The following is a 9532-nucleotide window of genomic DNA, read 5'->3' as shown; positions in this document are numbered from 1 at the left end:
AGGCCCATCCCACACATGCCAAGAACATGCCAAGCACATGCTAACCATCCTCCCAATACACAGGAGGGGCTTATCCTGGGGCAAGGGAAGAAGGGCCCCAGTTCCAGGCCTGATCCTTCTGGCTTTGTGAGGAGGTACCAGGAGGTGGTCCCACTCCCACTCTACCCCATCCCTAAGGCCTGTACCCCTGCGCCTACTTGGGCTCCCCTCCCCGTGGAGGGCCTGGCCTCTATGCAGCCGGCCCCTGACCCGCCTTGGCCGTGATCTGCCATCTTCCTGAAGCCCTGTCCTCCCCTCTTACAGGATGTCCTTATCAAGGGCTCATTAACACAAGGGCAGGGCAGGGCCAGACACCAAGAGGCCACACATCCTCTCCCCTTGTCCTCAAACCCATCACAAGCCCAACCACCACACCTGAGAGGTCACAGCCCATCTGGGCAGGGCCAGGCCAGGGCTCAGGAGCAGCTGGGTTATTACCAGCAACTGGGCTCCAGGGGCCCAGGATCGTCTCTGTAAAGACACACATACACATACACACTCACTTCCTGATTTTCAGGCCCTCTTCATTGTCCGGGAGGAAAAACTCAAAAGATCTGTATGTCTTGACCATGTCCCGGCGATACTGGCCAACGTTGAATTCTGGGGGGAAAGGAGAGGCCCAACTTGCACACAGCAGCCACCCTCCCCAGTTCCGGACCTTGACCCACCCGCAGGCCCTGCTGCAGTCTAGCCTTCTCCCTTCTCTCCCCTACACAGCCTCAATGCCCCCGGGACAGCTGAGGCCAAGTCTCACCTCGAGTGGGCACGCCAATCCAGTTCAGGTAGCGAGTCAGCTTCTTAGAGATGTAGGTCTTGCCCCTGGCAGGCAGGCCCACCATGACAATGAGTGTCGGGCAGTTGGTCATGCAAACTGAAAGGCAAGGAGCACAGGTCCGACAAGGTCCGGGACCCCGCCCTCTCTGCAGGTTCCTCAGCCTCAGGGCACAGGATTAGCAACAGAGGTGCTTTCCGGGCCTCCTCATATGAGACAGCTCCCTGAGCACCCCCAGACCCTTGTCTCAAGCCACTGCTGGCACGTCCCTGTTCCCCATACCTGTCTGGGCTCCAGCAGAGGCACCAGAATCTCACCAGCCCTTATCCTGATGTGCAGCACGAGATATAAAGCTGGACCTGCCATGCCCCCGGCTAAACACTGCTGTGGAGTTCCTATGGCAAGCAGGGCAGAGCCAAAGCCCAATTGGGTACTCAGCCCTGCCTGTGTCACCCAGGAATCTAATATTTGTTCAGCATTCCTGATAGCTCAGTACCACGGCTTACCCTCCCCCAGGGGGAGTTTCTCTTCATCATACAAAGCACAGCTCAAAAACTGCTTCTTCCATGAGTCCTTCCTCCACGGCACCTCCGTGCCCACCAGTTGCACGCTCCCTCAATCCTGGTCATCTCACCAAGGAGTCTGTTCCCCAAGACTCGTCACTTGGAGCAAAAGCAGCCCTGCAATGTTTGAGCCATTTTGGATCCATTCTGGCACAGAGTTGGTGCTGAAAAATGATGGGCAGGAGAGGGGAGAGAAGCATCTCAAAACCCACCCACGTGAGGGCCACAAGGGGTGGGACCAGAGACCTAGGCCTACGCCCACAGGGGCAGTCCCTCTGATAGCCCACCACCCATCCCTTGTGCCACCAAGTCAGTGTGGCAACCAGAGAAGCTGCCGAGGTTGGAGATGGGGAAAGTCTAAACATAGCCCCCCAATTCCTGGCCCGCTACCACAGACACCAAGAAAGCAGAGCTGCCAGCCTCATGTGACCCAGCTCAGCTTTCAGTGTGGTCTCACCTCAGAACCCTCAGGAAGCTTCCCTACCATCATCCTCAGGTGAAACCTGGCTAGATGGACAGATGTGGGGACCTGTCAGAGCCCCTCCTTTGCCCACGTGGCTCTGCAAGTGCCTTTACCAGATAGCGTTCCTTAGACAGACTGCTAGGCCCCACCCCTCATGCTGTCTCCAGCTGGAGCTGGAGCTTAGTGGCCCCAGGCCAGCCCTGCCTGGGGATCAGGAGTCAGAGAGACCTGGATTCCTATCATGACTTTAACACTTACTAGCAACTCTGAGCCTCGGTGTCCTCACCTGTAAAACGGGATGACAATCCCTCAGCGAGGTCTAGCACTATCTCTAAGTACAAGCCAGAATACTTCCGGGAAGCTGTGTCCTGTGCCTCGCCTTGGCAGCCCACCAGACTAAGGACACAGGTGCACCTAAACACCAACTGCCCTTGGGACTTGTGGCATGGAGGCACCTGTCTGTCCCCAGGCAGACTCTGCAGAGAAGGGCCTGCTTGCCAGTGGGGGCTCTATCGCACCTTTCAGTGTGAGACCACACTGAAAGCTGAGCTGGGTCGCATGACCTTTGGGCAAATATGACACAAACAGTGAGCCCCAAGGGAGGGGAGGAGGGCATCCCACGGAAGAGTCTGACAGTGAGCAAGAGTGAGGAAACATGCAGAAAAACCACAGCATTGGCTAAGGTAAGAGAAAAAAAAGTTGGGCAAGGCCCTGTGTCCTGACGGCCTGCGATGCTGGGGTCTATGCTGTTTGCACAATTTCTGGCCGGCTGGCCGGGGCTCTCAGGCAGCCGTAGGGCAGTGCATTGCTACTAACAATGGGAGAAAATCTGCACCTCTTATGTTCCCTATGATGAGGCCACCCCTTGCCACTGCTCCCTGAAGGGCTCTTCCACAACCTTGAGACTGGGGTCCTGCATCCCCTCTGCATATCTTCTATCTTCCCAGAGACACCCTGGCTTCCTCCCATGGCATTAGCTGACAGCATCCCCATGCACAGCCATGGTGGGCAGGCAGGGCAACAAATCCGGGCTGGGCGCAAAACAAGAGCAATAAATTACCTATTACCTCTGTTCCTCAGATAAGTTCCCAAGGAAATGACCCAAAAGAAAAATCAAAGTACAAGTGTATTCACAACAGCTCTGCTTCTAACAGCACAACACTGGGAAAGTCCCAGCAATACGAAGTTGCAAACTAAGGCCCACGGGACTTCGCCAGGACACAGAGAGCGTGGACCAGGTGAGCTGCAGCATGCAGCCAGAACTGCAGCTCTGGGCCCTCAGGGACCCCAACATTGAGCAATGGTACTTTGGACACACTGTTTAGGACATTAGATATGTGCGGAAGGAAATCTGAAGACATGTCAACTCAGCTTCCCTAGCTGGTTCCTTTTCCTGTGCATTTGCTCAAGACTACAGAAGCCCTAGGAGCCAAGAGGTCCGACACAAGCCTGGCGCTGGACAGTGACCACTTTCTGATGGTGCCACCACAGGGACGACCACAAGTCCCTGAAGCAAGCTCCAGAACTGATTCCTGAATGACACCTGTTCCCACTTCCTTGGGCCAGGCTGGGGATGGAAGAGCTCTTTAAAACAAAGCAACCTGGTGTCATTGTCCTGTTCAGAGGGAACAGAAAGTTCTCTCCTACTGTCTTGTATACACACCAGTCATGCCCTTACCCAGGATGAGTCTTGCCACCTTTTGGCTAAGAACAGCCATCAGACAATTACTGTCCTTTCTGCCGTGCTCCCTGAGTCCCTTCTTCAACCCCTGCCTCACCTGCCCCCAGAGCTCCTCCAGGTCTGAGCTGAGGGATCATGATGAGAAGGTAACAGCTTTCATGTGTGGCTCTGAATTTTATCAGAAGGAGGAAGAATTGCTAATGGCGAGTTGGGGTGGAGGAGGCACGGGACCTTCCTCAGCCAACCAGCCTCTGGTGCTTGGGAGGAACTGGGGACTAGACCCCAGAGACAACCCACCACATGGCACAGACCAGCCGGGGGTCCCGCGTCCTTGTCTCTACAAAGCCCTGTGATCAAGTCAATTTCTACCCTGTCCTCATCCTCCAGCCTAGTCATAAGCTCACCTCACAGAGGGTGAACTGCTGTATGAATGCAGGCTCTGGGAACTGGGGGTGCTGCATGCTGTTCCATGTTCTACACTGTTTACTCACTCCTGGCTGTGAATTCTAGGTCCCTAGCCTGGGGCCCAAACCCCAACACGATCTGCAGGTCTCCTCTCTCTTTGGCCTCTTGAGCGCCACTTCCTCCTCACCCTGAGACAGTGCAATGGCACGAGCCCCTCTGCTCAGGCCAGAGTCCTATTTTAATTGCAGACTTAGAGACTCTGAGGTAGAGAAAAGCAAAGAAAGAGTGGTGGTGATGAAATTACAAAATGGTCGGCTACCCCTTACAGAGTCCTACTCATTAAGAGGCTCACAGCAGCTTCACAGCGCAGATGGTGATAGTTTTGTTCTACAGATAAGGAAACGGAAGCCTAGAGGGTCAACCCCTTGCCCAAGGTCACATAGCTGAGCCCTGATGAGGCTTGAGTGTTCCTGCCTCCAAAGTCCAGGTTCTTACAACTTCTCCTTTATGTAATAACAGCAGCCACCTCCTAGTTAGGGCAACACAGCCCTAACTAGCATTGGCTAAGGTAAGGCTGGCCAGAAGCACAAGAGGAAGGAGCGTTGGCCTCCACACCTCCAGAAAAGTCTGGAAGGAGGGCTGCCTAGGGCATGGCCACAGCCCCTCAGGACTCAGAGCACAGACTGGAAAGCCATGACCCTGAGACTAAAAGCATGATCACAGCCTTGGTCCCCCATGGGGCCCTATATCATGGTCAGAGCCATGTCCCACCAGAACATCTGGTCAAAGCCATGGCCACCCCCTGCCAGGACCCACCGAGTGGTAAGAGATACACACATCCTTCCCCCAGGACTCACACCCGTGGTATCCAAGGCCCTCAGGCTGGCCTCAAAGCATGACAATGATCCAACACTCTCCCCTCCCTTATCATGCCCAAGCAGAGGTTAGACGTGCAGGGAGACCCTTGCATATAACCCAATCTCCTGACCTCCATTTCCGTATCTGTACCAGGAGTTGGACTAGATGTTCTGAGGTCTTTGCCAACTTGCAAATTCATTACAGTGTTTCAGTTACTTCTAAAACAAATGTTTTGTTTTTCTTGGTAATAAAACGGTTGCAGACTCATTTAAGGACAAGCAGAAAGGTCAAGGTAGTGGTTTAAACATCTGGAACCCCAGGAAAGATGAGCCCCTTAACAATTCCATGAATGTCAGCATGTCTCCTAGATGTTTCACCTTCCAATTTTACCATTCACCCACGACCCCATATGAATGCTTCCACACCCCTGGACACAAAGGCAGGTCCATATGGCACAAATGTTCTCGCTGTCTCTATTCTGGTCACATCTGCACTTCCCTGAAATTCCTCCTAAAACTCCGGTTTAGACACAGAAGTGGGTAATGAAGGCCAAGGGGCGCCCTTCCTCCCACTGGAGGACTAGCCTACCCTTGGCCCTTTGAATGTACTAGGCTCAGAGAGGCCAAGTGATTTCTCTAGAGCCAACACAGCTCAGACACAGTCCAACCACCCGGCCCACGCTCTCTGGTCAGCAGAGAGGGCAGGGCTCAGTGTCCGAGTCTGAGGCGGTGGAGGCACTGGGGTACGAAGGGGCCGGGCCCTCCCCGAGGTGATGGCGACCAGATCTAGCCCCCGCCGACCTGAGACATCACCACATACCTGTCCCGCCCCCTGCTCTGCCACACCTGTGCCCGGGCACCTACCGGTTCCTGCTCCCCTCCCACCAGTCACGGCAGCCTCACCGGTCCCTGGCCCCCTCTCCAGAAGAGACCACTGCCCAGGCCGCCCTATCTACCCATCCCAGTGCACTGCCATCCCCGCTTCCTGCGGACCCCGCCTCACCACCGCGTTGGCAGGCGTGCAGGGCGGGCCTCCCATTGCTGTACGGCATCCAGATCTTCTTCAGGGGGTTCTGGGTTAGTTCCCGTGGGGACGCCATCCCGGAGCCGGGAGGAGCCGGACTGCTTCGCTTCCGACCCCAGGAAGCCGGGTCAACTCTAGCCATTCGAGGCCCCGCCTCGAGGCCCCGCCCCTCTTCACGCCGCGAGGACGCATGTCCAACTCTCCGCAGGCCCCGCCCCCAAACGAGTAGGCTCCACCCCAACTGGAAAGGAGGTGGCCCCCGACCACGCATGCCCAACTCGCCCCAGAGCCAGTTTCAGACCAAGCGGCCCCGCCCTTTATGCAGGGATCCAGGACGCGCATGCCCAATTCCGCACAGGTTCATATTCTGGAAGGTGCAGGCCCTGCCCTGGGTGAACAAGCCCAGCACACTCAATCCGACCCCGCTGATTTGCATGGGCTTCTCCCAAAACTTTACCCTGGGCACTGCCGCCTCGCCCCTAGGGCATCCGAGGTTCCACTCCCTGCCAAGCAGGACCTCAGGACCCGGGGAGGGAGGGGTTTGCATGCAATGAGGGGCAGGGCCTACGTGACCCGCAGGGATTGATTGGTCAGAACTCTAATCAGGACTCTAATCACTGGCCTGATGTCTCGGCTGTCAACTTCACGGCGCCCGCGGGCCTTACGCCCAACCTTCTCATCTGCTCGGAGTCCCGGGATTCTCCCCCGCTACTGGAGCGACCTGTTCAACTACGCTGAAAAAAGCTTCTTTATCTCATGGACAGATCTCAAAATTGATTGTGTTTCTCTCTTTGCCTTAGCTGCTAGGAAGCTCAGGCTAACCCCCTGCCCATCTGGAGCAAGTGAGAGGGACCTTGTAACCAAGCTCTCTGGGAATTCGCTGAGCCCAGGCAGTATCTTACTTCTAACAGGACTTCATTTTTACCAATTACATTTTAAATAATAAGTTTACACTTTTTTTTTTTTTAGTCAGCTTGTCTCTTTGTTAGGAAAATAGAATGTACATGTCATCAATCTTACAAGATTCTGGTATAGATTAAATGTGTCAAGGGCCGGACGAGTGGCTCAGTTGGTTAAGAGCTCGCTTAAGAGTGTGACCTCTGAGCAACAGCGGTTCGATGCCCGGCCAGAGCTGAGCTGCCAACAGGTGGCAGGATGGCTCAGCTAAGTAAATAAATAAACAAACAAACAAACTACCAAATGCACATGGACAGAAGAGTGAATTAATTCTTAAAAGAATAAAAAATAAATGTGTCAATGTCTGAGCTATCCATTCTAAAGCACATTAATGTTATCATTCATTATATTTTTTATCTCCTGTCTCTAAAAATGCAGTGGGGACAAGGGGCAAAGGAGAGATCTGAAAGTTCAGAAACCCCTGGGTCTCTCGCCTCTCTGTTTCCTCAGCTCAGCCTCTCCAAGCTTTGGACTCTTTTTTCTGCCCTTGGGGTCCCAACCAACACTGCTGGAACCTATCACACTGCCCACACCCCTGGGCAAGATCACTGCATCCTCAAGTTCTCTGTGCCCAAAGTGTGCCAAGCCAGGATCCAGGTACTAGGGGCATGGAGAGCAAGGATCAACCCAATACACCACAGGTGCAGCACCCTCCTTCTGTCCTCCTTGCCACACCGTCCTCCAAATCACCACCCAGCCCTTCAGAGCCTGGCAAGGAACCTTAAGATGACTGATACAGATGGCTCTCCCGCTTAATAGGAAATGAAGGTTCAGGAGGTACACATGCTGGAAGCCCACCTAGACCCTCCCTGAAACCAGCTTTAGCTGCCTCCCCTGGGGAGGCCCTGTTTCAAATAGATTCGCCACTTCCTCCTTCATCCTCCCTCTGCAACGTTCACCCCCACCCCCTGCCACCTCATGCCCAGCTCTATGAGCACACCCGTGGGTGGTTCGGGATGAGCAGGGCACCCCTTGTGACCACCTCCTGCTTCCTACTCCTCCAAAGCCACTCATTCTGTTCCTGACACAGCCAGCTTTCCTGTCTGTCTCCTGGCCACTGCCAAGGTCATCCTGGGACCACCCTGGCCTTAGAGACCTTGTCACCACATGCCCACACCCTGTCCAACCCCTAGCACTCATTGCAAATGCTGCTTCCTCTAACATCCACAGACACACAGGAACTCCTCGGCCCCTTTGGGGTGTTAGTCAAAGGCTCAGGGTAGGGGGCAGCCAGGCTAAGGCAGGAGGCCAGGCCATGTGTGGGAAGCCATCTCCATGCCCACACAGTCTGAGCCTGGCTTCCCAGGAAAAGCAATGGCTCTCTACCTCCCACTCTTCCCCCAAACAGTCTGACCCTGGGCTGATCCAGACATAGCCTCGCAAGTCCCTATATCCAGTTGGAGGCCACACGTCAATAGCAGGAGGAGCCTGGGGCCCCTCCCCAAGGCCACAGTCCACATCTGCTCTGAGGATATTCCCCGACTCCCCTCTCTCAGTCCCATTTCTCAAGGAGGAAACTGAGGAAGGGGAGCAGGGCCCACTATCACAGAGCTGGCCCACAGTCAGTGCAGGATGGACTCAGCACAACTTCCCACCTTTCAAAACCTCACCTCCAACACCTGGCACTGTCACCACTCTTCCACATCCACACCTGTGCTTTTGCTTGTCCCCTCTATTGAAATGCTCTCCTGACTTTCTGTTCCTCCCTTGTCAGTAGGTGCCCAATAGAAAAACTGGCCCTCATGGCTTTTACCTCCTTGGGGCCATTCCAAGTGAACCAGCTATCCTAGCCCAGGGGTGGGAAGTGTGCCAGGATGTCAGCATGCACTCATGTGTGAACATGTCCTGCTCAGTCTCTCTCCACCATGAACCCACCTAGCCTGGCCTTGGTTGCCTCTCATGGTACCTTCTGCACTGACCACTAGACCTCCTCTCAGTGTCCCAGGCTACAAGCTATGGGGTGGCTGGGATCCTCAATCATCAATTCTCACTATTCCATCCTGTATCTGCCAGTCAGTCCTGGCCAAACCACCAAGCTACCCTTTGCAGCATAGAAGTCCAGGGACCTCAGTAAATACCACGCAGACTACACACCAATGCACAAAAGCATGTATATGCACACAGCTGCACGTACACATGCTAACAAGCCCTGCGTCCAGGCCCACGCAGAGACAGGCAGGCTGCAGCGGGCCTGCTGCTCTCTGCTGCCTCCCTTCCCCTTTATTCCCCTCCTCCTCTCCCCTCTGCTGCCACTGGGAGGTTCAGGGAGTTCCCAGGAGTTCCAGCTTCCTCTGGCCATTTCTGGTCTCCCTGGACCCAGAGCTCACAGAGCGGGTGAGGTTCCAACTTGGGAGTATAGAGCCATGTGACCAAACAGCCTGGGAACCCTGATCTGCACTTGCTGATTCCAGCCTGGCACAGGGGACACAGTAGATGTTAAAGGTGACTCAAGACAGCCAGGGAACACAGAAAGGGTTCAAAGAGGTTCATGACCAGGACAGAGCACACAATAGGTGCTTAGTGCAGCTCAGGATGGGGACAAGGCCCACAGTAGGTGCCCTACAAATGCTGGTTTAAGGGTTACAGCCACATCATAGGCAAAACTTCCCAAATGAGCCTCTGGAGCTCCCCAAACTGGTGTGACCCCTCAGGGGGGACCTGGACAAACAGTGACCCCTTGGAGGCCAGCAGAGGGCCCAATGGGAAGGCCTTGGGCAGCTCCAGCTGGCTGTCCCTCCCCCTGGGCTAGAGGAAGAAGCTATTTATAGTTA

Source organism: Hipposideros armiger, unplaced genomic scaffold, assembly GCF_001890085.2.
Source record: "Hipposideros armiger isolate ML-2016 unplaced genomic scaffold, ASM189008v1 scaffold_18, whole genome shotgun sequence".
NCBI lineage: Eukaryota > Metazoa > Chordata > Mammalia > Chiroptera > Hipposideridae > Hipposideros > Hipposideros armiger.
This window is presented reverse-complemented; position numbering follows the sequence as displayed.